At 44.9% G+C, this 27092-nt stretch overlaps 1 protein-coding gene across 7 annotated transcripts in view; it reads right to left on the bottom strand.

Moving 5' to 3' along the window:
• The window catches only part of Fat1 (FAT atypical cadherin 1), a 115474-nt gene that overhangs the window by 69031 nt on the left and 19351 nt on the right, over window positions 1-27092 (bottom strand). The window lies entirely within an intron of this gene.

A 27092-nucleotide genomic window follows, 5' to 3' on the forward strand; every position in this document is an offset into this window, starting at 1 on the left:
AAGGCAAAAGTTAAGAATGACTTGCTGAGTTTCCTCAACTCACTAAGGACCGACCGCATAGAGCATGCCTACGGAGAAGAACGGTTTAGGATGAAGACAAAGAACCATTCAGCAAGGGAAATGTCAGTTGAAACAACCGGTCTTGTGCCAGCCTCCCAAGCTAAAGAAGGAATGGAATGAGCTTGGGCCTGGCCCCTCCCAGACCGCCCAGGTCACACTCTGCACACACAGAGCTCCTGCCAAAACGGCCAGTTGTCTCTGCAGTCCTAGAATGCTCAAGCTGGAAGGGAACAGGACGGAGCAGAGCTAGCTGAGCGGGATGGAGAAGGGCTTCCGTTCTCAGCTTGCCTGCACTCCCCTAAACCAAATTTAAATGCAGAAGGACCGCAACCGATTTTCTTAAAATAAAACCTACGATCCATATGCAATTCAGCTGTACAAGGTGTGTTCCACACACACTGAGTGCCAACCAAGCAAATAAAAATTCCATTTGCTTTGATAATGGGCCTGGATCAACTCCTGCCTTCCTCTCCCACTCTCAAGTAGCAACTTTCTTTCCTTTTATTCTTTTTTTGGCTAGAATTTTTGACCAAATGTGTTGTAGAGATTTTTTTTTAAACTAAATTTTACTTTAATAAGGCAATTTCTCAATTTAAAGAATTCAGTTATTTGGGCAGGGCAGTGGTGGCGCACGCCTTTAAGCTCAGCACTTGGGGGGCAGAGACAGGTGGGTCTCTGTGAGTTCGAGGCCAGCCCGGTCTACAGAGCTAGTTCCAGGATAGGCTCCAAAGCTACAGAGAAACCCTGTCTCGTAAACAAAACAAAAATCAGTTATCCACAGAAGAAATTTACAGGCACTATTTACATATCATTAATATCAAAAACACCCATTATTGCTGTCAAATCCCAAATCTATAAGAACTTAAAAAAAAACTTTTAGGTCAAGCTAACCTATTCATGTACTTCTTCACAGACACAGCTGGTTACTTGGCAGAAACTCTGTAAGGTTTGATTACACAGACCTGGAAACCTCTGTTAAATAAAGGTCACTGATGGGGTCTTTAGGAATCCGCTATGACTGTTCTTTTCTTTTTTTCCTCCCTCCCTCCCTCCTTTCTTTCGTTTCTTTTGTTTTTCAAGACATGGTTTCTCTGTGTAACAGCCTCGGTTGCCCTAGAACTCACTCTGTAGGCCAGACTGGCCTCAAACTCTGAGATCCCCCTGCCTCGGCCCCGAGTGGTGGGATTGAAGGTGAGTGCCACCACCGCCTGGTCGGTATGTGCTTTCCAATCCCACAAGTTTCTTAATAAAATGACATATTTATGAGCGTTTCTAATTTCATATTTTAATGACAAAAAATGGTGTACTAATGAAGCCTAAAATCGCGAAATAAGTAATCAAGAGTTAAGGAGTCTAAAGCATGCAATATGCACTCAGAAAACATTAGGACCAAGATTTCTCGGCATCCAGTGACGGTGGCGAAGACACAAATATTACCTAGCAGACACTATCTTAAGCAGACAGGGAGCAAATCATAAAATTCTCGCAGTGAACTCTTAAAGAGGAGAAAGGCTGTTGCTGACACCTCAGTTTAGAGACTAAGAATATTAATTCTTAAGACATGAAAAGACAATTTAAGAACAGAACGGTGGGGCTCGGAAGGGGGCTCAATTGGTAAAGTGCTTGGCGGGTGATCATGAGGACCTGGGTTCAGGTCCCCAGTAACTACATAAAGAGCCAGGCACACACCTATAATCCCTGGGCTGGGGAGGCAGAGACGGGAAGATCCCTGGGGCTTGGTGACTAGTACATATAGTCGTCCATTCAGTGAGCTCCAGGCTCGGTAAGGGGCCTTCAACCTCATACATTCCCAATCATTACTCAAGGGATCATTTGACTATTTCAGAAATGAAAGAGAAAATAACTTCCGCATCACCCAGATTGGCCTCACACTCTAGAGCCCCCTGCAACCCCTCCTGCATGAGTGATTGATTACAAATGTATTACAGGTATTGGCCTCCACACCGAGCCTTAAGGCCCAACCTTTGTTCTTATAAGGATATTGACTTTCTAGAGAAAAAAACGGCTAGTTAAAGCACACAATGCTGAAACCGTGTTTGAAACCGAGCTGCTGGAATCACTTTCGAGGAACGACATCACGACATGATCTACAAATGACCCTGGGACTGAAACACAAGAGGCCTGTGGATTACAGGTTGGGTATGCCTAGAAGGCCAAGGTGGTAATATTTACATATTAGCAGTTATTTTACAAAAGAAAGCGTGTGTGTGCGCACATGTAAGTGTGTGGGTGCCCATACCTGTGACTTGCATGTGTGGAGGCCAGAGGTTTATATGGAGTGTCTTCCTCTACTGCCCTCCAGCAAGTTTTAAAGATTTATTTATTTTTGTTTATAAGTTTATGTGTTTGCATGCATGCACGCACACTATTGCATGCATGTCTGGCGCCCACAGAGACAAAGGAGGGTATCAGATCACTTGGAACTACAGTTACAGGTGGTTGTAAGCTGCCTGTTTGTGGGTAACGGAAATTCAATTCAGGTCCTTCGCAAGAGCACCAAGCGCTCTTAACTGCCAAGCCAACCCTTTGGCCTGTCTACCATACTTTTTAAGATTGGACCGGCTAGCCAATGACTCCCTGGGGTCCTCCCGTTTCCACCTCCCCGACACAGGGATCACAGGCACTGCCACTATGCCCCATTTTTTACATAAGTGTTGGGGACTACTACTCCGGTCCTCACAGCTCTTTGTCCATTAAACTCTCTGCCCATAAAAGCCATCTTCCCTGCCGTCAAGGCTAGTGACTTACAAAGACAAGAAGCCACTGCTCTCCTGAAGAGAAAAGACATAAGCGGAGCCAAAGAATTTCAGAACGTTAGTTCTTCTCGATGCATAAAGGTGACAGGCGCACGGCATACTTCCGTGTCGGCAAAACAAAGGCTAAATGTTTCCCCAACCCCAATAAAATACGCGGCTAGTTTTTATAAGACATAATAAAGTTTCACTTGAGATATGAAATGAAAATCCAACTAGGCGAAATCCCATTACAAACGCCTGGAGCACGGCAGAACAGCAGTCCTGGATCAACTCTGCCTCCACCCAGTTTAGTCACTGCTAATTTTCAAACTAACCAAGTCCGTTAAACTCATCCTTAAGGTAAACGTTTTATCCCAACGTAAGACTTAATTCTTAGTCACCAAATGAAGTTATTAGCATCACATAAAGGAGACAGGAGATGTTACAGGAACCCTTCCAGAAGAGCTGAAGAACCCCCAGGCTGTTGGGAATGCAGGAGTCTGAATCACACACCTCCCGGAGAGTGCCTTCTACATATTTATTGTCTTACCTTCTGCTACTAAAATCTGCACTTGCTTCTAACGTGGCTTTTATGAATTTTATGCATGAAGACAACTTTTTAGAAATTAAAAGCATGCTTCTCAGAAGGAAAAAAAATGTACGTTTAATGATATCTTTTTAAGTAACTAAAGCAACGATCTTACTTATAAAGTTTATATCCAAAAGAAAACTGCCAAAGAGGTAAACTGGTTTGGTACACCACCCAAACCGAAAGGAGCCATGAGGCGCGAAGAAGTGAGGGCATATTTATTACCTCAGAGGCTCCAGAGGAGCCAGAGGTAAAGCTCAGACTAGGACAAAAACTACCAAAGGTCAGCTGTAAGGAAGGGAGCACCAGTCCCCGGAGAGCAGACAAGGAGACAGGCTCTGGAAAGGCCTGGCGAGGGTGTAGAGTCGGCAGAGGCCTGAGCAATGCTCCCCACCAGCGCCGCCCCCGGAACTGATGAGGGCAGCCTGCCCTCCCTTCAGTCTCACAGGGCAGCCCCAGGACTCAGCCTAGTCCAGCCTCATTCCAAACTTGCAGCCTGAGTAGCAGGCCTGTATAGTAATGGGGTTACTCCCTTCTGGCCAGAAAGTATCTACCAACAGCTGTCTCTTCACACAGCTCACGGGAGTTCTAGCTTTTAACTCCTCCCTAGAAATCCTTCTTTGGCCACTGAACATCAAACGCGGCCATCACGCTGCAGCTTGGCTTATTTTCCCCCACAACACCCCTGAGCTCGAGGAGGAGTGTGGGGAGCACCTGCAAGCTGTCTAGCAGCGTGGTTTTCACCTGGCTTCCTCTCTAGAAAGCAAGCTTCGTAAAGAAGAGCACCGGCTGCCTTGTGTCTACCTCATACACGGAAGCCCTCAACGCTCTACACAGGTCTCGCAGGACGCGGGTCCGTATAAGCTAAGTAAAATCCTGAGCAGCTCTTCCCTCAAGCCAGGGGTCCTCAAGCTTCCTACTGCTGTGTCCCTTTAACACACACAGCTCTCCTGTTGTGGTTACCCCGCAACCATAAATTTATTCTGTTGCTACTTCCTAACTGTAGCTTTTCTGCTGTCCTGAATAGTAAAGTAACTATGTGATCTGCTCTCCTACCCCCTAAGGATCATGACCCACAGGTTGAGAACTGGTGCTTTAAGTCTTCCTTCCTTCGTTTGTAACTTCACCTCTGAGATTATCCAACTCTTCACTTTGGAAAGGCACTGGGGTTGCCGCTCATGCTCCCGTCCCTTGAGAATGGAGGTGGGGAAGAAGGCTCCACTCACACTTGCACACTGAACTGGTAGCTCTCCCCCCCCCCCCAACTCCATTCCCATTTCCCATGGCCTCCTACAGGGCTCTAGGCTAATTCAATAAACAAGCTAACTGTCTGCAAGGTACAGAGGCCACTAAGGATCACTGGCTTTTAAACTTGGTTCTTTCTATTCCCTGTAGCTACTTATTTGCGGCAGGGAGGACTGGAGATATCCATGGAAAAAAATATCTGAAAATGGTTAATTCTCTCAGTGGCGCCCCCTAAAATCTTCATGGACAAAAAAAAAAAAAATCAGACCAAAAAATATTGCATAAAAATACAAGGAAATGGAGTTTTCCAGTTTTTACCAGAGTAGCACAAAAGGATGGTTATTTCATTAATTCCACTGAGATAATGCATAGACATGCCATGACTCACTCATGCAAATAAGTGAACAAGGAAATTAAGAGCCTAGCTAGAACTGTAAATGTGTGCTACCTCCTTGAGGAAATAAGGCAGAATGTGTTTACTGTATTAAAGAACATATTGTCTGTAAGAAGCTCTTCTTTACATAAGAATCTCACCTGCTCACTCAAATGATTATGCATTGTGAATTTGGGGATAATAAGGTACACCCTGTCTTAAGCTATATAATGTAGACGCCTCCCCAACAGCACGTACACCAAGGACGGCAAGAGGCGCACAATGCAATTCATCGAGGTTTGAATATCTGAAACCATGCTTTAGGAGGGCAAAGTTAGCTGCGCGAGAACATGATTTTCCCGTTGGTTCTCTTACAAGGCGCACCACTGTTTTGAGCGTTTATCCCTTGCAAAGCACACCTTGGCCACCTGGGCATTCCAAAGCAGGAGAGCCGAGCTGACATTCGGCCCACAGTCAGCAGAATGAACGTCTTCCACGCTTCTTCAGGAAGCTTGGAACAATCGCCGTGGATTTTACAAACCCATCAAAAGCCATCAATAGCCTTGCACAAGTGAAAAAGCCAGATGTTAATCATTAACCCTGGGAGAAGAGGGGAGGGAGATGGCAGCACACAGACACTTTCAGGCAGACAATGGGAGCGGGGTGACAATTCAACAAAACTGTAATGGCTGTAAACAAAACGGTGACCTCTTAGTAAACACAGACTGTAGCTTTGATTTAAGATTTGGCATTTGATTTAGACTAACAGGCGTTGCCAACTCCTCTTATATCGAAAACCAAGCCATGAGTTGGAGAATTAAGCAGCCAGTCCCAGTTGTGCGAGAAACACTGTATCTAAAGGGGGCAGGGTGGGGGGGAAGAAATGTCAAGCAGTGCCCTCTATAATCCCTTGGGCAGGAAAGGTGAAGCAGGCACAGCACAGACTCAAAGCCAAGGTGACAGGGGAACCAAGGAGCACATTCCTGTCTTATCTGCCACCCCTTTGAAGCAGCCTCGCCTTTCCACCAGTAAGGAAGGGCGCGCCAAGGCCACAGAATCTTCGGCAAACAAAGCAACCCAAAAAGGCTAGAGAAGGAGAACAAACCCCAAAAAGCAAGAAGGAATAAACCGAACCACAGGATGGAGCGTTACCTGTGGACTTAAAATATTCTCTCTGCTAGGAGAAAGCCCTTCTTAAGAACCGCAACTGGGGAACGCTGAGGGAGCACTAGGGTGAAACCGCAGTCCTATCTACACCCTCATATTTGTGAGTCCATAAAGTAAAAGTCCTAGAGATTCCTATTTCAACTCAAAAGTCTGCATATTCTTAAATTCAGATTTTACAATTAGAAAAAAAGAAGGTCTGTGGTAGCGTTAGGTGTCCTTTCTTTTCTGATAGGCAACGTGCAACCATTTTACTCTGGTTAGCTTTTCCTTCGCGTATATTCTAGAGTTTCCTTTCTGAAGAATTTACCCGGTAAAGCATCTTTAAAAATGCCTGTCAGCCAGTTCCGCAACTACAGTGGAACTCTCTCCTCCAAAGCCGACACACGTTCTTCAGCTACCTGTAGCAGACAAGGCTTCCTGTTCATTTCCACTCTGACTTTTTCCCTTCAACTGAAGGAAGAGTTCTCTCTACTGACAAAGAAAATACCAGAAGGTTTTGGAACTCTTGGTTCTATGTGGTGGGTTGCAATGTGATGCACCAAAGGTTTCCTCCTGCATTTAGAGGTGATGGACGATTTCTAAGCACCCAGGCTGGGGGAATCTATTGTAAGGAATCGCTTCCCGTAAATCCTGTAATGCTACCAAAAAAAAAAAAAAAAAAAAAAAAAAAAAAATAAACCTCAGAGTCCTTCTAAGCTGTCTGGCTCTCTGAGCCATCCATGGCATGAGGACTTAAATACCCAATGGGCAAGCATTTGGAAACAAAGCCCTGAAAAGCTATAATCAGCCAAGGGTCCCATTGATGCAGACAACCACTGTCTGGGTCAGAAGAGTAGTGGACTCCTTACTTCCAGATGATTAAAAGAAGCATCTGCTCAGCACCGTGACCTCTTAGAGGAGCTACACCCCCACGCCCCCCGAAGCAGGAAGCTTATGTCGCTACCATAACGGTTTGTGCACTCGGTTCTCCACCCAATTCTCTAGGGATCTCCTGGCACACACACTTCTCCCGTCTTCACAACTGTACTGGTTAAGCTACATTCTACAGTGCAGTTTTTATGAATTATCAAAATTATATAAAAATGCAACATGAAGTCAAGGAGAATAAATGTTTGTGTTTCTGACTGTGTGCTCTTTTCCCCAAGGGCTCACTATCCCCTCAGTCCATGTAAATCTATAATGTTAACCTATAGCATCAGGGCCTTGCCATGTCCCAAAGCACCACTCTGCCTTGAATGCAAATGTCATATGTATATTTAACTCCAAAAATAGACAATTCCACTGTCTTAAATGAGCGACTTTGAATTGTTTGTCTTTTTTTTCCAACGGATGTGGCCTCTTGGGTTTGAACAGAACCCTGTTTCTATCTCCTTCATTTAGTCTATTCTAAATCACGGAGTGGTTTAGTGGGGTGATGTCAATCAATACATGAGCGCACGTGTGCGTGAAATACCCATTCACAGGCATGGGGACCAGGGGTCAGTCTTGGGCGGCCCTTTGTTCATCCCAGGTTTTTTGTTTGTGTTCTTTTGTTTGTTTGTCTGTAGACACTGTCTCTCACTTGGGGAAAGCTCCCTGAGTCGGTAGGCTAGGTTGGTGGCCCAGAAGCCCCAGTGGTCCACCCCTCATGGCTCCCACTGCTAGGGTAAATAAACCTCATCCAGCTGTTCTGTAGGGGTTTGGAGGTGCAACTCAGCTCCAAGGAGTCTATGAACTGAGCTACACCCATAATCTTTTCTAACTTTTCAACCTGCATTAAGAGCTAACACAAGCATGTGGCCCAAATACAAGTCTAATTATTTTAGCTCATCCTAGGAAAAAGATCTGTGTCATTGAATAACTACTGCTTGTTACATATGTGTAGACCCTGAAAGGGGATTATTTTATAACGGTCAGAGGAGGAAGGGAGAACGTACGGTTTGAGTTTTAAAAGTAAAGTCATTTTCCCCCTTTAATTTAAAAAGTTCCATGGCAACTAAAACTAAACATTTATTATTATTAATAAAAAATCTTATTTTACATACCAATTCCCAGTTCCCTCTCCCTCCCATCGTCCCCCCCACCCCCACTTTCTTCCCCCCCATCCCAGCAAGCACTGTCCAGTCAGGAAGGATGAATTTTACCCAAACAACCAAGACATTGGGAAAAGACACTGACATTTAAAAACACTAACAATATAAAGAAATGAACCTTATGATGTCACTGGGGAAACAAAAATCCAGGAAAAAAAAAATCAAAGTTAAATCAGAGCACTGTCGCAAAGCTTACTTTATTAAAGCATATTAGATTTTCAAACAAAGCCAGAAGCCGAGCCACAAAGTTAACGGCTGCACAATACCAGACAGTGACCTGTCACCTAACTGGTACCAGTTTGATTTCCATGATGAAGTCGAAATATTCAGGCGAACTAACAAGAAAAGCTGCTGGCATGACATTTCTGGCCACAAATGTGGCGATCTGTCTTCAACTATGCCAAGTCCTCGTTCCCACTGACCTAGGAACGTCATTTCCTAGAACATAGGCTAGGTTAAAGAAGAGATACTCAATCAAGGGGATGACCTACCTGTACAAAAGTCACACTGTACCCACGACAAGCTCCGGGTGGTGTAGATGACTGCCCCAAACCATAGTCTCTAGAAAAGTCTACAAAGCGCAAAGTCTCTATAGGCTGACGGGCAGCAGATTTTTGGAAATTTACCACACGGTGCTGGAGAACTGAGATGCGTGGGCTTACAGCTTCCGCGATGCTGTCTTGAGGAATTTTCTCCTGAGCTTCATGTGGTACTCTGTATTTTCCCATAGTTCTACAATACCGCCCCCTTTTTTATTCTTCTATAAGAGTATAACGGTCATCTTAAAAAATAAAGGTAGTTCTTTTCCTAATTTTGTCTCGGTGCTTCGACAAAAGAATAAACATGCCATCATTTTTAAATTCCTCCTTTCAAGACCTCTAAAGGGGACTTCAGAAGCTAGGCAGATGCCCCAGCAGGAAACGAATTTGCAATTCAACAGATGCACCCACTGAGAGGTGGCAAGATGTACCTTCAGTAGCTTTGGCAATAATTTCCTTTTATTATCCCTTTGCTCCCAAGGGCTTTCCAACTCAAAGACAAGCCTGTAGAAGTTAATAGGCCCTTAATACGGACTCCACCGCCTGAGCCGATTCCTGTTCATAAGGTAATGGTGAGACCCCAGGGGCCCCTTTCAGAGGGGCTTTAGCAAATCCCCCGCAGGGAGATGGCCCCTGGGCAGCTCCGTTTTCTGCAGAACAGGCAGTGACCTAATCAATAGGGTTCCTAGCAAGACAATTCCTACCTTCACCAGCCCTGAAGAAATGAAGTGGGGGGGTTTCCTCAAGCCTTATTGAGGAAGGAGATTTGCTGTCACAAAGAAGGCTCACACAGCGGGAGTTTTTTTTTTTTTTTTTTTTTTTTAAAAAAAAAGAGAGAGAGAGTTCTAGGCTGCTGCGGATTTCCTGGTCAGCAGCCAGCACAAAATAAACATATTTACTTAAGCTTCGTTCACAACTTTTGATGTGAAATTGCCCAAGCCCAAGGGGAAACAGGTAGATTTGTTAAGATACCAGGGCAGCAGGACAAGATGACATGAACTGGTGTGGCCCGTGTTCATTTAAAATCAGTGACATGAAAAGGACTCGGCACATAAGAATAAACAGAAAAGTCAGCCGGTGTGTCTATCCTCAAACAGACACAGAAAATCCCCCCAGTCCTGCAAATGTGGCCTCGTTAACACAACCGCACACACAGAACACTGAAACCACACAGACAGCAAGCTGACAGAGCCACAACTACTTTCCGTTGACGCCTCTGGTTTCCAGAGAGAAGGGGGAGGGGGTGTTTTTAAAATTAATTACACAAGCTAACAATTCTGTAAGCCCACAGGACCCCACCAATTAACAACTTAAGATTTTTCAGTTCACTTCAAAATGGCCGGCCCAGACTAAATAAATCATTTAGAAAATTACTCAGGAAGGAACCACGTTAAGGCATCGTATGCAGGCCTATGAAAAGCCAGGTCTCACAGGTGAAGTCGCCAGGTTTACGCATTGACCCTCAAAAGCTGTCCGAATGGAGTAATTTCAATACTGTAATAGACGTTAACTGACTCAGAACTTAACAAAAGCTACCACTGTATAGCTTATAATTAGAAACAATGTTTAGGTAGGTGTGAATTAATTGGTGAGCCCGTCCCCCCCCCCCGCATCCATTAAGACACTGCCAAGGTCAAATAATTACAAAATGAGGTCCCCATCTAGCTGAGAGTAGCTTAACTTGATTACCTTGGCAAGAATTACATCACTGTGAGGTTTCAAAGCCACGTCCCTTGCCAGTATTTCACCATCAGCACCTCTGGACAAAGGCCTCTCTGCCACAGAAGCACCACAGACTTGCAATGTCTTTGCTAAAGCCCTTTAGTACATCAAGCAGCACGGGACTCTCTCTACCAACCCTTTGCTCACAAGGGTTCACCGACCGACCACGGGAAATTCCACCAAGACCTCACCTGAGTGCCAAGGTTTAGCTTTGATGGCGACCATCCACCGGAAAGCGGGAGAAAAGAGAAAACATGGTTCCAGATTACCAAAGGACTCGTTCAAAGTTCAAATAAACGGGTTTTTTTTTCTTACTATTTTATTAGCTTTTCGGATTTCAGCAGGCATTTCCTCAGTTACCAATGATTATGCCCCCCTTCCTCTATCAGTAAATAACATTAGTTATTACAGTGCACTATACAAAGGTCTGGGAAGCCAGGCGCAGTGCTGAAAGCAGGAAGTCCCAGCTAGATGCTCGGGCTACCTCCAGGAAAGCGGTGGGGAGCAGTGACAGAGGTCGGGCAATAAACATGACAGTGTACACTAGACAACCTAGGAAATAAACTCACTTTCTCTGAACCGACTGTTACTGTTCTTTTCAACGCTATAACTGCGAGGTCGCAATCATCTGATACTCCAGAAGCATCCAGGAGAATGATTTGCACATTATAACAAGTCTAAATGAGTGACTTAGTCAGACCGACCTCTAGGTCATATACATCACGATGGTTATTCATGCTAGAATCCAATAGCCCACTACCCAAATTTAAGTGAACAAAATTTATCCATACAGCTTGGTGATGGAGGAGGTCCTTCTGTGTTTGTATTGCTTTCATTGGTTAGTAAAGAAACTGCCTTGGCCTAGTTGATAGGGCAGATCTCAGGTAGGCGGGGAAGACAGAACAGAATTCTGGGAAAGGGCAGAGTGGCAGACACCATGAATTTCTGGCCTGAGATGGATACAGGTTAGAATCTTGCAGGTAAACCACAGTCACATGGTGATATACATATTCAATAGAAATGGGTTAATCAAGATGGGAAAGTTAGCCAATAAGAGGCTAGATATAATTGGCAAGGCAGTAATTTAATTAATACCATTTCTGTGTGGTTATTTCAGGTATAAGTAAGCTAGCCGGGTGGTGGGACACAGCCTGCTCCTCTTACAACAGCTTGGGATGCTTGGAGAACTAACTAATGGCTTGCTTCCACTTCTCAGGGTGTCCTTATATTTTACCCAGCATGGCTCTAACATAAGTTAGACTAATTTTGCCTAACATTAAATGGTATTACAATGTATTTTCAAGTTATTTTTAATACATTTCCATTTATGCTGAAATTGAAACAGAAATACCAGACATGAGGATTTGGTTCTAGTTTAAATGGAAATATATTTTTAAAAAAATCAGAAGTGAGCTTGACTGCGCAAGGTAGTTTAAGACACCAGTTATTTTCATAAAACATTTTCCAAAGCCCGTAATTTCTTCAGCATTTAAAGCACCCCCCCCCCAACTCCACCCCCCAAAAATATTAAGGGGAAGAGAGCATCAGATAAAAGTACCTATGTCAGACTGAAACATGAACACAGATCCTGGAATCCCTCCCCACCAATAGCAATCTGTTTTAGTTATTGGCCTTCAGTCAGCTCACTAAGAAGTCAACTGAACGTGGGAGAGGAGACAAGAAAGACTCCTGGGGTTGGGGCATCTTTTCTTGAGCTCCTGGTGCCACCATGAGAACAAGAACAAAAACATCCTGGACTGAAGAGAGACTATACCAAACCAACTTCAGAGGCAGAGCCTCAAGCTGCACAGCAACTGAGTCCAGGGGAACCTAGCAAAGAAAAGAAAATGCCTGGCAGACGCTGCTGACAGATAGAAATGAAAGTTATTTTAAGCTGTTTGAGAATGGTTGGTTTGCCAATAAAGACTTGGGGGTATGTCTGTCTATGACAGTGAATGTCTCAGTTCAGCTCTGGATCTTTCTATACTTACTCCATGTGGGTCTTCAACTTAATGTAGACTTCACTATGCTGCTCCAACTTCTCTGAAACCCTGAAGAAACAGTCTGTTCAGGAAGGACTCCACAGAGATACAGAGGGAAGGTCTCCCATCCCTCCCATCCCAACAAGTAACCAGATACTTTGAATTTTATGTGTACACAATTGAAAAGTTTGTCATTGGAGGCCCAAACGGCAAGGAAGTAGACAAAGATTAAGTTAAAAGTTTATTCAAATATAGTCACTAAAAAAAGGGTTTTTAATGTTTTGTTTGGGTTTGTTTTTAGTTTTCATATGGATTATAGTCCTTAAAACAGTTTGGCCAGTCAGGAATGGGTTTATAATCCTAGCTATTCAGGAGAATGATGTGGGATGTCCTTCTGTATATGTGCTGCTTTTTAAAAATAGATTCAATAATCTACCTTTTTATCTAATATCTATATCCTCCCTTTTTCTTTTCAGAGTAGATTCAATAATCTATCCTTTTATTCTATCATATCTATATCCAGGGAACCCCACGTCAGGAGACTGAGGCCAGACTGAGAATTAAGATTTATCTCAAAATAAAAAATGAAAAGGTTAGGGATAGAGCTCTTCACTTGCTTAGCGCGTAGGCAAGGCTCTGTCTCAATGCCTAGTGTACCAAAGAAATAGGGAGCATGTGGTCTGGGAAACAGCCCTGGCCACATAATCTCCCATATGGCTTTTCAGGAATTTGCTTCTAAGTCAATAGTAACCATCAACAGAAATAATCAGATTATTAATTATTGTGTATTTGCATTCATCGAGGGGGTAGGAGGAGCATGGGGAAGTCAGAGGATAATCGTGTGGAGTCAGTGTTCTCCTTCCATGTAGTAGGAGGCTGTTCGTTTGTTTCCCAGCCGCTCAGATTCAAAATACCACACAGAAACTGTATTAATCAAAACATTGTTTGGTCAATCACTTAAGTGTATTGTTAGCTAGCTCTTATATCCTAACTAATCCATCTCCATCAATCTGTGCATCATCACAAGGATGTAGCCTACTGGCAAAGTTTCTGCTGGCTACAGAGAAGGTGTCAGTCTCCTGTGGCGGCTACATGGCTTCTCTCTGACTCTGCCTACTTTCTCCCAGCATTTAGTTTAGTTTTCCCCAAGCTCTATTCTGCCCTATCACAGGCCAAAGTAGCTTCTTTATTCATTAACCAATAAAAGCAACACATAGACAGAAGGACCTCCCATAACACTTCTATCTTTTTTTTTTTTGGACAGGGTTTCTCCGTAGCTTTTGGTTCCTGTCCTGGAACTAGCTCTTCTAGACCAGGCTGGCCTCGAACTCACAGAGATCCACCTGCCTCTGCCTCCCGAGTGCTGGGATTAAAGGTGTGCACCACCATCGCCCGGCACCACTTCTATCTTTATGTGTGGGATTAGGAACAGAATTTAGGTACAAGTGCCATTACTTGCTGAACCATCTTGCCAGCCCTGGTTTTTGTTTTTTTTTTTTAAGTCACATATCTGCATGTGCTTGATTCAATCCAAATAACTTCAAAAGTACTCTGTACACTCTAGAAGTGTACCATTGCGGTGTTAAGAAACTCATTAACAATGCCAAGCAAAATAGATCTCACTGCTTTGCGAGTTGGGCAAGAGCTCAAGGCTAGGGCAAATGAATGACATACCGTGGAAATGAATGTGCAAACACTTTTCAGAAGGATTGTAAGTCACTATCAGCATGCTGCAACCCTAGGGAGCTATTTCCCACTCCAGACATGTGCATGCACTTGGGAAGGAGCCTTAGAACCTCTGACTCTTCATTCTAGGCTTTGGTATTCTGCAAGACAAATGAAGCTGTTTCTAGAAACAGGAAAACGTGAACCAAAAGGGGCCAGCATTATGTGCTGAACTGTTTTCTTGTTCTAATTCTTATCCTGGCGGCTCAGCCAAAGAATGCTTTCCAATTAAAGTGGCCACCACCTCAACAGAACAAGCCAAGCCAGAGAGCAGATCGATAAGGTCTTTTCATTAATATTTATTTAGGTGTTTGCCTTTACCATTTTATGACACTCGTTCTGATGCCAAAATTTTTCACATTCAAGGAAAGCTCATTTTGTGTGTGTGCCTCTAGACATGGGACACAGAGCAGCCTCTGCCCCCACAAACCCTATTTTCTAGAAGGAAGGCAAAGGAGATTTTAAAAATGCACCATACGTAGAAGAAATTTAAAAAATTTTAAAATCCTTTGGTCATGAGCAGGAGAGGGTGGGGCTAAGCCAAGAATGTGTGAAAGTTCCTATGGAAACCCAGTAGCTCATAAGCTAATTTTAAACGGCAATTTGAACACAGGTACCCTGCATGGATTGACACGGGTTATTAGATGAAACTCCCAGGGCTGGGTGTGGGCTACCCACGAGTTACTGGTTGAAGAAGATTCAGACGTCTCGGAAACAACACGAGCTATTGCCCTTGATCTTGGTTGTCTACCAGAACTAAATGCTAAGACCCCATTGCTGAAGACAAAACACACTTTGTGATGAGGTTGAACAATCAGGTTGCAACAGACCGGAAACTCTCCTCCCTGCAGGCTAGTTTGATGAGGGGGGGGGGGGGACACCAATGGTCTCCACCAGCCCTGGACTCCGAATGCTCTGAAACGGACCTGCCAGGCAAGATGTGACTAAGGTGCAAGAGTGACCTTAAGGCTGTGGGGGTGGGTGATCACTTTCTGATTAGATCCACAGCCTGCCCACAGGAAGGAATTCAGGACTGGTACTATAAACCTGGTCAAAAGTCAAGGGCTCGAGAGATCAGAGGAGTTAGGGCGGAACCTATTACTGCTGTTTCATTAAATGGAAATGTTCTCAAACCCTGTAGACCGGTGCTACTCTTAGCCTCTGCAGAGAAGCGTTCTCTGCGGTGAGTCCCTATGCAGATGCGCAGCTTGTCAGCGCCCCGAGAATAAGGGATTACTGAGTGCTCAGCTCTACGTGGGACATCTCCATCAACTCCACCAACCAAGGTTCAAGAACATTCGAAAGAGGAGGCAGAAAGAATGTAAGAGTCAAGGGACGGGAGGAGAGCTGAGAAATGAGGTTTTTTACTTGCGACAAGGCCAATGGACTCTCAAACTCCAACAGTTTGGGATCTGCACAAAGTTAAGTCAAAAAGGACAGTCAGCATCCTAGCAGTAACAAGGGCTGGCCTCAGTTTAGGAAAGGAGGAAGGAAAGGAGGAAGGAGAAGAAGGATGGAGGGAAGAAAGGAGAGAGGTCAGAAAGAGGTGTGAATGGGAACCTGAGGTTAGCTCAGAAAAAAAAAATATTGGCCTTAAATCATAATATTATAGTCTGTGGCTATGATGGTTAATTCGATCTTTCCGGCACCAGTAACACAGGTAATTATTTGTGTTCATGCTTGCCTATTCAGCCATCCATCACAGTATCTCTACAGGGTTTCTCTCTGTAGCCCTAGTTGTCCTGGGACTTGCTTTGTAGAGCAGGTTGACCTCAAACTCACAGATACTAGCATTGCTGGGATTAAAGGTATGCAACACCACTCTGGGCATGTTATCAGGGTATTATAAACACGTTTTTTGGGATATTTTTAAAATGTAGCAAGCTGGCTTTGGATCTGCAATTCTCCTGCCTCATCCCCTCAAGTCCTGGCATGTACTGCCACACCTTTGACGACACTTCAAAGACATTTCGATCTGAAATTATGATTTCCATTTTGTTGCCCCAAACAACCAAGTTAACTTGGCATATACATGGCCAATTCGCCCTCATTCAAACAGATTAAACATCGTGAGCTGAACAACAAATCCCAAGATGAAAAATGCCATGTAACACTGGTTTTGTTTATCTGAAAATGGTCATCACCAAATATCAACTATACACCAGGAACAAGGATAAGGGAAACATGGATATCTGAAATGGCCCAAGGTTAAGAGGCTTCCAGACTGAAGTGATACATGTATCGATGGCTGTAAACCACAGATCAGATCATGGGCACCCTGACTCCATCTTCCCCCATGGTTGTTTGACCCTCTTTTGTAATGAACAATAACCTCTCAAAAGAAGCACATTCATTTTCTTCTTCTGTCCTACATAGGAGACCTATTCCCAAAGGTAACGCAGTTAAGTTTAAATGCTACACACCCTTGATTTTTAAGTCCGTGGACATAAAACCTGAGTTGTCAAGAAAGCTAACTATACCACTGAAGTGTGAGTTTCCTGACAGCTTACTCTAATAAAGCAGCGTTGGAGCAAGAGTGGTAAGGTGGCACTCCTAGGGACCCGATCCTAGTCCGGAGAGCTGCTTACCTTCAACAAACATACACTGTAATGTTTTCTATTTTGCTGTGTCCCTAGTACACCCCAATGCGGAGGCAGCACCGTCTTACAAGGAAAAAGAAGAAAGGTTATTTTATTTGACACAACATAAAATGATTTTCTGTTGAATAACCTTAAACACAAGGGCATACTTTTCTATCAGAGAGGTTTCTCTAGTTCATTTGTAAAAGAGAAACAAAAAAACTACCACGTTGAAAGCATAGCAACCTTGGTTTAAGTCCCATGTAATGAGGACTCCTGGGTAGGCTAGAACACATCACCCAAATGACCGTCAGGTACCCTTCCCCTCTTGGTCCCTCTACATGACAGCTTGTGAGGACTGGCAACTTTGAGACATCTGAACAGAGGGACTTAAAGCTGGGGCTCTAAGGACACTGAAGGTCCATGAATACAGGCTCAGCCCAGGGTGAACCCGTGATACTATAAGCAACCTGCTCCACCTCTGAAGAAAGAATAAACAGCTTTGAAACAGAGCCGAAAGTTTCCATGGCAACCAAATCCACAGTGCACCGCTGTTTTAGAGGCTTAGACCTAGGTATCGGGGATGCAGGAATTTTGCTAAGTCTTCATAACTACAATTACTATGTCAGCCGATCTGCTTGTTGACCCGGTAACTGTGTACCGCTGCGCTGGCCAGACAGGAGACAGATGATTAAGGTTGGACTTTGAGTCCCAGGAGACAGAAATGGAAGAGTCTGGTCCCAGCACTGAGTACACCATCCCCTTAACCACAGAGAAGCAAGATGACTCGGTGCTGAGGAGAAGCTGTTCCAGAGAAGACCGACCTAACAAGTGATTTACTGTAAATTATCAGAATCCACTGGGAAAAGTAGAAACCCCCCCCCCCCCCAACGAGCCATCTACAAGAAAAGAACAGCTTTTTAAGTGCATAAAAAAAAACCAATCAGGCCGGACGGTGGTGGCACACACCCTTGATCCCAGCACTCAGGAGGCAGAGGCAGGCGAATCTCTGAGTTCAAAGCCAGCCTGGTCTACAAAGCTAGTTCCAGGACAGCTAGGGCTACACAGAGAAATCCTGTCTCGGAAAAACTGAAAAACAAACAAAGGAATCAGTCTTATGTGAAAAAAGTGTTGGTATGCAGAGTCATGCGGGGCAGGAATAAAAGCTACCAGGTAATAGAAGTACACCCTAGAACAGGGGCACTGGAAGCAACTTCCCATTGGCAGCTGAGGACTGCCAGGGGCGGGGACAGGAGGAAGGGACCCAGATCAAAGGGGAGGCAGGGAAGCAGTGAGGGGCACACACAAACCCATGAGGAAGCAAGGTTATGAGGCATTACAGGCTAAGCACAGAGCTGGGGCTTCATGTACAGGAGCACAGAAGGGTGAAGGAAGAGCCCATGAAAGATGGAGCAGCTCTATCAGAAAGTTAGTTCAGGAAAACTGGAAGGCAGTTATGTTTTATCAAGGAAGAATATTTCAAGATGCAACAGCAGATATCAATGTGTGACCAGAAATCTCTGCTCGGCACCACATGTGTGTCACTTAATAAAAACCTAAGTGACAGAGAGCGGCATCTAAATTTACTCCCAGACTACTCTGACACAGCTAAGAAAACAGCCTATGTAAAGGGCTATTTATAACAGGTGTGACACACTGCGAGCACTCAGTAAACATCCACAATAATTATATACAGATGACGAGGATTGAGGGGCCGGGGGGGGGGGGGGGGGGGGGGGGGGGGGGGAGGGGGGGGGGGGGGGGGGGGGGGGGGGGGGGGGGGGGGGGGGGGGGGGGGGCAAGAAGCTAACCAGTGGCAAGACTGTGGGATAAATTATCACCAACTAAAAAAGTATTAAGAAATTATCGAAATATCCAGGTAATTTCTAATTTAAAAAAAAAAATCACTTAGTGGAAAACTACATTTGGTAGCCTCTTTCATCCTGCAAAAGCAAAAGAAGGACAACTGTACAGATCTCATTAGATAGGTGAGTTCATCGGCCGTGAAGCGGGCTCAGTGCAGTATCAGCTATCCAGAGATTAGAAAGAGCTTAGCCAGCAAAGCAAGCTAAACTAAGGGATGAGACTGGCCCTTGATGTTCATACATGTTTCCTGCTTTGCATCACTGCAGTTGAACTGGAGAGCTGCCAACGCAGCAAGCAGAGGCATGTGTCCTTGAATGGCAATCTTCTCAGCACCCTTTATCCCTAGTAACAAAGTCATGGCAGACCCGTGGCACTAGGTCTTATATGGTGAACGTGCCATATATGATTTATATATGCTAAGGATAAATCAATAGATGCTCTAGAGTCAACTGCAACGTGATATAATAAACAAAATCTAAGCTGAAATACTAAAAACTTGACCAATCCAGCATGCCAGGCTAAAACATTTCATGGTCAAAACAAAAGCAATTAAATGGTTATGGGGGGAGAAAAATTCAATATGGACAGACACCTAGGGCATAAAAATCTATTTTCACGATTGTAGAAGGTGGGTAAAATCCGAAAAGACCGGGTATTCACTGAACATTACATCGTTAGACACAGGCCACTCACTCATCAGATTATAAACATCTTAACCTGTCACCTTCTGAGAACATAAAAATGGCTCTCTGACAGGACAGTGGAACACTGGCTTCCTCACCAAGTGCCAGGTGATGGGTGGAGACAGCTGCAGAAGCCAGGGCATCAAGGAGAACAATGTTAGAGCACAAAGGCCACAGGGAACTCAATGCAAAGGGGAAGCACAGGTTAGTTTAGCTTCGGCTACCCTTCAGGGTTCCCTGGGTCTGAAGGGGCCTAGGGTCTACCTGCAGCAGTGGGTTCTCAACCTTCCGAATGCTGTGACCCTTTAACACAGTTCCTCATGTTGCGGTGACCCCCTGACACACCCCAAAACTAGTTTTGTTGCTACTTCATAACTGTAATCCTGCTGCTGTTATGAATGGTAATGTAAACATCTGTGCTTCCCAAGGGTCTTCGGTGACCCTGTGAAAGGGCCCTCTGAGTCCCAAAGGGTCTCAACGACCCACACGCTGAGAACCACAGATCTAAAGCATTGTTTCCACAGAAGGCTCAGGATGCTGCACCCTCAACTATCCAGAGGCAGGTTTTGTACTGAAACTGCATGCGCTTTTAATTGCAAACCCAGGCGAGGCACGTGTCAGTTTGGTGCTAAAATACAGTGTGTGATTCTGAGGAAACCATGCTGCAAGACCCTTAGACGCAAGGGTGCTTCAAGAGCAAGTCAGAAGAGAAGGACTGAAGCCTACAACTCGGCCTACAGCCAGGCAGGAGCTTTCAAGCAGGCTTCCTCTGAGCATCCCTCTGGGCACCACAGCTGGAAATGAGAACCGTGCAAAGTTCTGCTGCCGAGTACCAATCCACCTTGGGCAAGTTCCTCAGCCTCCCCACAAAATGTTAGCGCACCTGAAATGCAGGCCAAACATCTGGTGTTGTAGAAAACGAATACATGAATCCATATGGAGAGCTTCTGACACTTCCTGGTTGCGGCATTCTGCAACTGGCTGTAGTTGATTTTTCTGTTCTGTTTTGGGGGACAGGGTTTCCCTATGCGTATGGCCCAGGTTGGCTTCAAACTTGGAACTGGCTGTGATTTGTTACGCTGACGCTACCCCATCGTTATTCCCGCCGAGGAAAGCGGGGCTCCAAACCCTGACACCCTCCAGCTCTCCCCACCCTCACCCCCACGGTTCATCTGAACCTGAAGAAGAGTGGTAGGAAAGCCCTGCTTCCCTGCAGTGTACACAACCCTGACTGACGGTGCTGTCCCAGCCCCACTCCAGACATGACTGAGCACTAAAAGCATCGACTTGGTAAGCACCACACAAATAACCCAAGAAAAGCAACTCTTGTTTCCTTTCCAAACAAAAGGGAGTTTCCTAGATTACTAATTAGATTTCACTTGCACCTTAAGAAAAAAAAAAATCCTCCTGCTTCAGGAGCTTTTCCTGCCCTAGGACAGGCTGCCTGGCCTGCCTCAAGCAAGCAGCAACTACAAACCTTCAGAGATGATTCCTGCCACCGCTTGACCTTCCATCTCTCTGGGGCTGGGGAGTAAACTTCTTTCTCCTCAACTTTTCTAGGGGGCGGAAAGCAGCTGCTGCCACTTAAGGGAGGAGGACCGCAACACAAAAACCCTTTCACTAGCAAATTTCTCAACTCCCCAACAGGCCTCTCCCACCGGTATCTCCTCTAAGTTCTTGTCACCAGAAATATTAGACTCAGTTTCACTGAGGGGAACTTTGCTCCCCACGGCAGTCAGCACCCTACCCAGGGCCGCTTGGCTCTTTCCACTGTGCCGATTCTGCAGTTAACCACACCACCAAGGGCCACCCAGCTCCCAGCTACTTCGGCACATTCTGCCGTCATGGCCCAGGAGGACCGTCCTCATTGTGGCCTGCCAGGAGGCCTAGAATGTAGGCACAACAGACCACATTAAGTTAGGGAAAGGCATTCTTAAAACCGCAACCAGTAACTACATATTATCAACGTATTCAGAGGTCCAGAACATTCTCCCTCTCAATGAGGCTGGCCTGGACTAGAATTCTTTCTGCTTTCACCACAGAAATGTACTCACCCAGTATTCACATCACAGTGGAAGGCCACGAGTCAACCTCCAGAGGAACAATACCAAAATCGGTGACTAAGATATTCCTATAAAGAGAACACCACCCCATTTCCCTGTAAGAGAAAGGCAGTCGGGTACTCAGGGGGCCTAGTGGAAGCCCGTGGTTTCAGTGAGACCCTGTATCAAATTTAAAAGTAGTTAAAGGTCCGAGAATACTTGCCTAGCATCTGTTGGGGGAGAGGGGGAGCGAGGGATGGGATGGCCGCAAGAAGGGGGGGGGGGACCACAACCCTCACTTTCCCGCCCACATCTCTTGGATGAAGATTTCTCATGTCACAACAGTTAGAGCTCCACATTAACTCACTCCAACTTGTCCATGGAAACACAAATTTCAATTCTGAAAACACAACTGAGAGTGTACAAGTTAGCACAGCATTAATAAGCTTTCAATTTCCTCTGATCTTAATTAAAAATAGGGACTCCCCAAGGGTGCAGTTAGAACTGGGAGCACTCCAGTGACAACCCAACACCGAACCAAACCACTGCAGGCCGAAGAGGGATTGTATGCACAGGTATCCAGTTACCCCACCCAGCCTGGGGAACGGACTCCACGAAACACTGCTTCCAACCCAAGTGTCCACTAACAATTAAGAAAGAAAAAAATGGGCTGAGCATTTCTGCAGACTGGCTTAGCTTTCAAAACTAAGAAAAGGATGTAAGATCCTAGATCTCGGGCAATAACAGACATGGTAGGGGAAAGGAGACTTAGACAATTTATTCCAGAAATGTAAAAAAAAAAAAAAAAAGTGTGTGGGGGGGAGGAGAAGAGTATAATGTCAATGAACCAAAATCTAAACATGAACTCAGATGTACCTCAAAGATACCCCATGAAGCATTTCTATTATCTCTCTTTAGAATCATCAGCAAGGATAATTTGTGTATGTGTGTGTGTGTACGCGCGCACGCGCGCACGCTGCTGGGCATGTGCATGCTGGTGCACTAGGAGCTCGAGTCAAGTTTTTCCTCACTCCTCTTCACCCTGATCCCTGTGAACACAGGCACATACATATGCAGATGTGTATGTACAAGCATGTGTAGGAGGCCATTGGGTGTGGTCCTCAATCGACCTCTTTTTTTTTAAACATCTATTTATTTGGTCGGGGGAGAAGAGGACCATCCTGGAGTACCCACATGGAGGAGGTCGAAGGACACCTTACAGGACTCTGTTCTCTCCGTCTACCATGTGAGTTCCAGTGAGTTGCAAGGCGCTGCCACCTCTGCCCCACCCTGGCCCTGGGCTAGGAGCCAGCCCCGCCCTGATTGGACTGACCTGCCTGGGTGCTGGGGATGCAAACTCAAGTCTAAGTGGCACAACAGACTTTCCCTACTTGCCACTTTCCCAGTCCCTTCGCTGGTTTCCAAAGCCGTAATTAGAGCTCTGCAAATTGGCACTTTGGAGAGGACTGGCTTTCCAAGTAGCTTTTCCACGCAAGGCTCTGCCCTTGCAAACCTCAGGGGGCAAGAGTGGTCATGAAGATGAGGATCCCTGAGAGTAGCTGAGCCCCAGAAGCTGCTTAGAAAAACCTACAAGGAGAACAGACAGACACATGGCTGTCACCCCCCACGCTGCAACTACAGATTACCTCCCTGCAAAGCAATTAGCAAAATATGTATGAAACTCACAGCTAATAGGATTGTGTATGTGGGAACACACTTTAGGTAGACCATAGAATTTTTTTTTTTTTTTTAATTACTGTCTTTGTGGGTGTTTGAAACTGAAGCAGATAAAGAGAGAGGAATCTTAAACAGAGCAAAAATTCAAGACAGGCAGCGACACTCTTCTCTGGCCTGTGAGAAGTACATAAAGATATGCATACTTGGTGGTTTTGAAATGGTTAAGCCACCACAAAAATCTGGTCCGGTTACTAAAGCAGCATGAGCAGTTGAACGCCAAAGGCAAGAAGCAGACTGATAAGTAGACAGGATCTTCATCTCCGCAGCCAAAACCAGCTGTCCTACTTACTGTCTCCGCCGCTGTGATACAGCACTGACCAAAGGCAACTCAGCAATAGGATTTGCTGCATCTTCCACTTCCGGGGCACTCTCCATCACTGAGGGAAGTCGGAGCAGGAACCTGGAGCGAGGAACTGAGGGAGAGACCACGTAGGAACACTGCCCGGGCTGGCTTCCTGTGACTGGCTAAGCCTGCTTTCTTCCACAACTCAGGACCACCGGCACTGCGGTGGCCACACCCACAGTGGGTGTGGCTCTCCCACATCTATCAACAGTCCAGAAAATGGTCCCACAGATATACTCACAGGCCAATCAGATGGAGGCATATCTTCAATTGCAGGTCCCTCATCCCAGGTGGCTCTAGCTGGTGTCAAGGTGACAGAAACTAACCAGCACGGTGGCCCTGCATAGGTCCTGATCACTCAGCGCAACATCAAATGCACCATCGTTAGAGGAAGTAAACGCGGCGGAAATGGGCCAGGAGCCAAGGGCTAGCCTGACTTCGGCCAGTCTGCCTCCAGTTGACTTGCATTTTGGGACTGTCTTCTGTGAGGTTCCCAGGCTTCCATAATTGCCCCTACTTTTCTTCAGTAGACTGAAATCTTTTTCTACTTCTACACTGGACAAATTAAAAAAGAAACCAGCTTGCTAATATTAGCTGTGTGTATGTGTTTACGGTGCGCGTGACCGTACACACGAATGCAGGTGCAAGTGCAGATGTGTATGCGTGCGTGTAGAAGCCACTGGGTGTGTTTCTCAATCTCTCTCTACTTTATTTTCTTATTTTAACATATATTTATTTTGGAGGGAGAAGAGAAACCATGCTACAGGACCCACACGGAGGTCAGACGACAACGGACAGGCGTCAGTACTCTCCTACCATGAGTTCCAGGGACTGAACTCCAGTTGTTAAGTGGGTGCAGGGTCTCTCACTGAACCTGGAGTCCAGCCGCTTGGCTAGGCTGGCCAGAGAAAGCGCTCTACCTGAATCCGTCTCCTGAGGACTAGGGTTACAGACAAAGGCTCCCACACCCTGAAGTTCGTTTGTTTGGTTGGTTGGGTTTTTTTGTTTTGTTTTTCCAGACAGGGTTTTGCTGTAACTTTGAAGTCAGTCCTGGAATGAGCTCTGGTAGACCAGGCTGGCCTAAAACTCACAGAGATCCACCTGCCTCTGCCTCCCAAGTGCTGGGATTAAAGGCGTGCGCCACCACTGTTCAGCTTCCACACCCAGCTTTTTAACAAGGATGCTGGGAATTCAAACTCAAGGCCTCATGCTTACATCTCAAGCACTTTACCCCATATCCTTACTGTCAGCATTTCTACACATAAAATATGCATATTTTTCCTGAAGAAAATAAACACTTAATACCAACTGTCCTATCTAGAAATCTACAGAATAACTAGGTCAGATAATTTTACCACCCAACTTACATCTTTAAATACGGTGCTCCAAAAGTCTAACTAGTGTGTCACTCAGACGACTTCAGAAGCATAACCACGTATCTATCCCACAGGGAGAATACGCCTTTGTAGAGCAAGAGGCACTGAATAATGACTTAGAAAGTCCCGGCTTTTCTCACACTTTTAAATATCACTACAGACACAGGTAAGAGTCTCCCGCACACTAACCAACCTCACTACCCAGAATCCCTGTGCCTCCCCGACCTTCCCTAAATTACCACTAAATTATCACTGGAAAAACTCAGGCCCCTCCTTGCGGCTGCAAGGCTACTATGGACCTATTTCAGGAGGCCATCCTGTTTGCCTAGCTGTCTCCTCCTGCTCCCCATTTGACAGCAGGGACAACTCCATCCCTTATAGGTGTAAAATACCAGTTTCTATGTGGTCCTTTAGAACAGCAATAAAAGCTATTTTCACCAAAAAAAAAAAAAAAAAGCCAAAAGGCAGTGTTCATAATGTAAGTCACGAAGAGATGAAGAAAATGCAAATTAGGGCTCAAATTATATTTTCTGACTCAACTTTAACTTCTAACAGCTCCTTATAGGCTTTGAAATTTATGTTGAAAGAAGAAAAAAAGAGAGAGAGAAAGGAGGTAAGAATAACTGTTCCTGGGTGGGAAATTTACAGGAAAACCATTCTTCATTTCAGCCTTAAATTATGAGTGTTTTTCCATATCATTACCAGACCAGAAATTCTAATTTCCATTGGACAGCAGGACACGCACACACCCAACAATGAGTCTGTTTTTCAGAAAACTGTTTACCAACACTATCGATTATGCCATTTTCCTCTCTCTCTAACTAATCCTGAGAAGTCTGCACGAGTGATGCTAGTGAAATATAATCAATTAGAGGGAAAACCCTTGAATTAATAGAAAACATAATTTAAAAAAAAGCCTGTATTTCCACATGCTGTGCACCCTTAGATGGCAGCGTAAGTTCTAGGGTGAATTACGGCTACAAACATCAACAAAGGCCCATAAGATATTAGCCATAATACCAATCTTTACCATAACAGTCTTTAATACAACAAAGGTCCCTTTGAAACAGATAGATCTGATATAGGATTCCCCTTTGAATGCTGTGAATGTTTTATTACCATTGGTTAATAAGGAAGCTGCTTTGGCCTATAGCAGGACAGAATAGAGCGAGGCGGGGAAAACTAAACTGAATGCAGGGAGAAAGAAAGCAGAGTCAGGAAGACGCCATGCAGCTGCAGAAGAAAGATGCTGGAACATTACCGGTAGGCCACAGCCTGGTGGTGATACATATAGATTAATAGAAATGGGTTAATTTAAGATATAAGAGATAGCTAGGAATATGCCTAGGCCATAGGTCAAGCAGTGTTATAATTAATATAGTTTCTGTGTGATTATTCAGGTCAGGTTGGCCGGGAAACTAAAGTGCTGTCTCCGATGACATAGATCTGTAAACTGAGGCCCACCTAACCCCAACTGGTGCTAGAATATTTAGTTTCCCTTTGTTTGGCACACTGAGAGGGCAAGGTAGTCAGAGCTAAGGACTTCATCGATTTACCTACTTATTATGGTACTGTTTATTGGACAGTTTCTGCACACTGGGCACTCTGGGCTAGTCATTGGTGATAGAAAATGCCTGTCCTATAAAGCTCATACCCCATTAGAACACTGACTTGTACAGAATCTGTGCACCCAGAGAAAACCAGTACATACTCAAGAATTGGCTGTCCTGGAGATTCCAGTTTTAGAGCTGTATTCTGGGAAAAAAAGCATATTGTAGCAAAAACACTGCTACCATTTCTAAAAGAAATATGAATAAATCCAACATGTTACCTTACTACTTCCACACATAAGCCTTGATGATATGCCAGGCCTAGCATGCAGAATTTACGAGGTTCAATGCCCATAACATTAAAAAAAGTATAGCAATAAATAAATAAATAAATAAATGAAACTGAATGTCTTCATCTTATAAATAAAAAGAACTTTAAGAAGTGTTTCACGTGTCCAGGATCATGACTGAAAGAGGCAGCCGCAAGCAAGGTCTCCCCAGTTCAAAAGTCCCCTGCCTGACAATGGCCTCTCAAATCCCGGAGGGAGTGAAACAGATGCTAAAGAAGCTTTCGCACATAAAAGTCTGGGTACATTGCATAATTTTGCAGGTGTGCAACACCCCCTCGATGGCATGCCAAATGGTGTTGATGTTACTGTATCAGCATGCAACCCTAACACCATGTA

This window comes from Alexandromys fortis, unplaced genomic scaffold (assembly GCF_014885135.2).
Source record: "Alexandromys fortis isolate MF-2015 unplaced genomic scaffold, M_Fortis_MF-2015_v1.1 scaffold_32, whole genome shotgun sequence".
Lineage (NCBI taxonomy): Eukaryota > Metazoa > Chordata > Mammalia > Rodentia > Cricetidae > Alexandromys > Alexandromys fortis.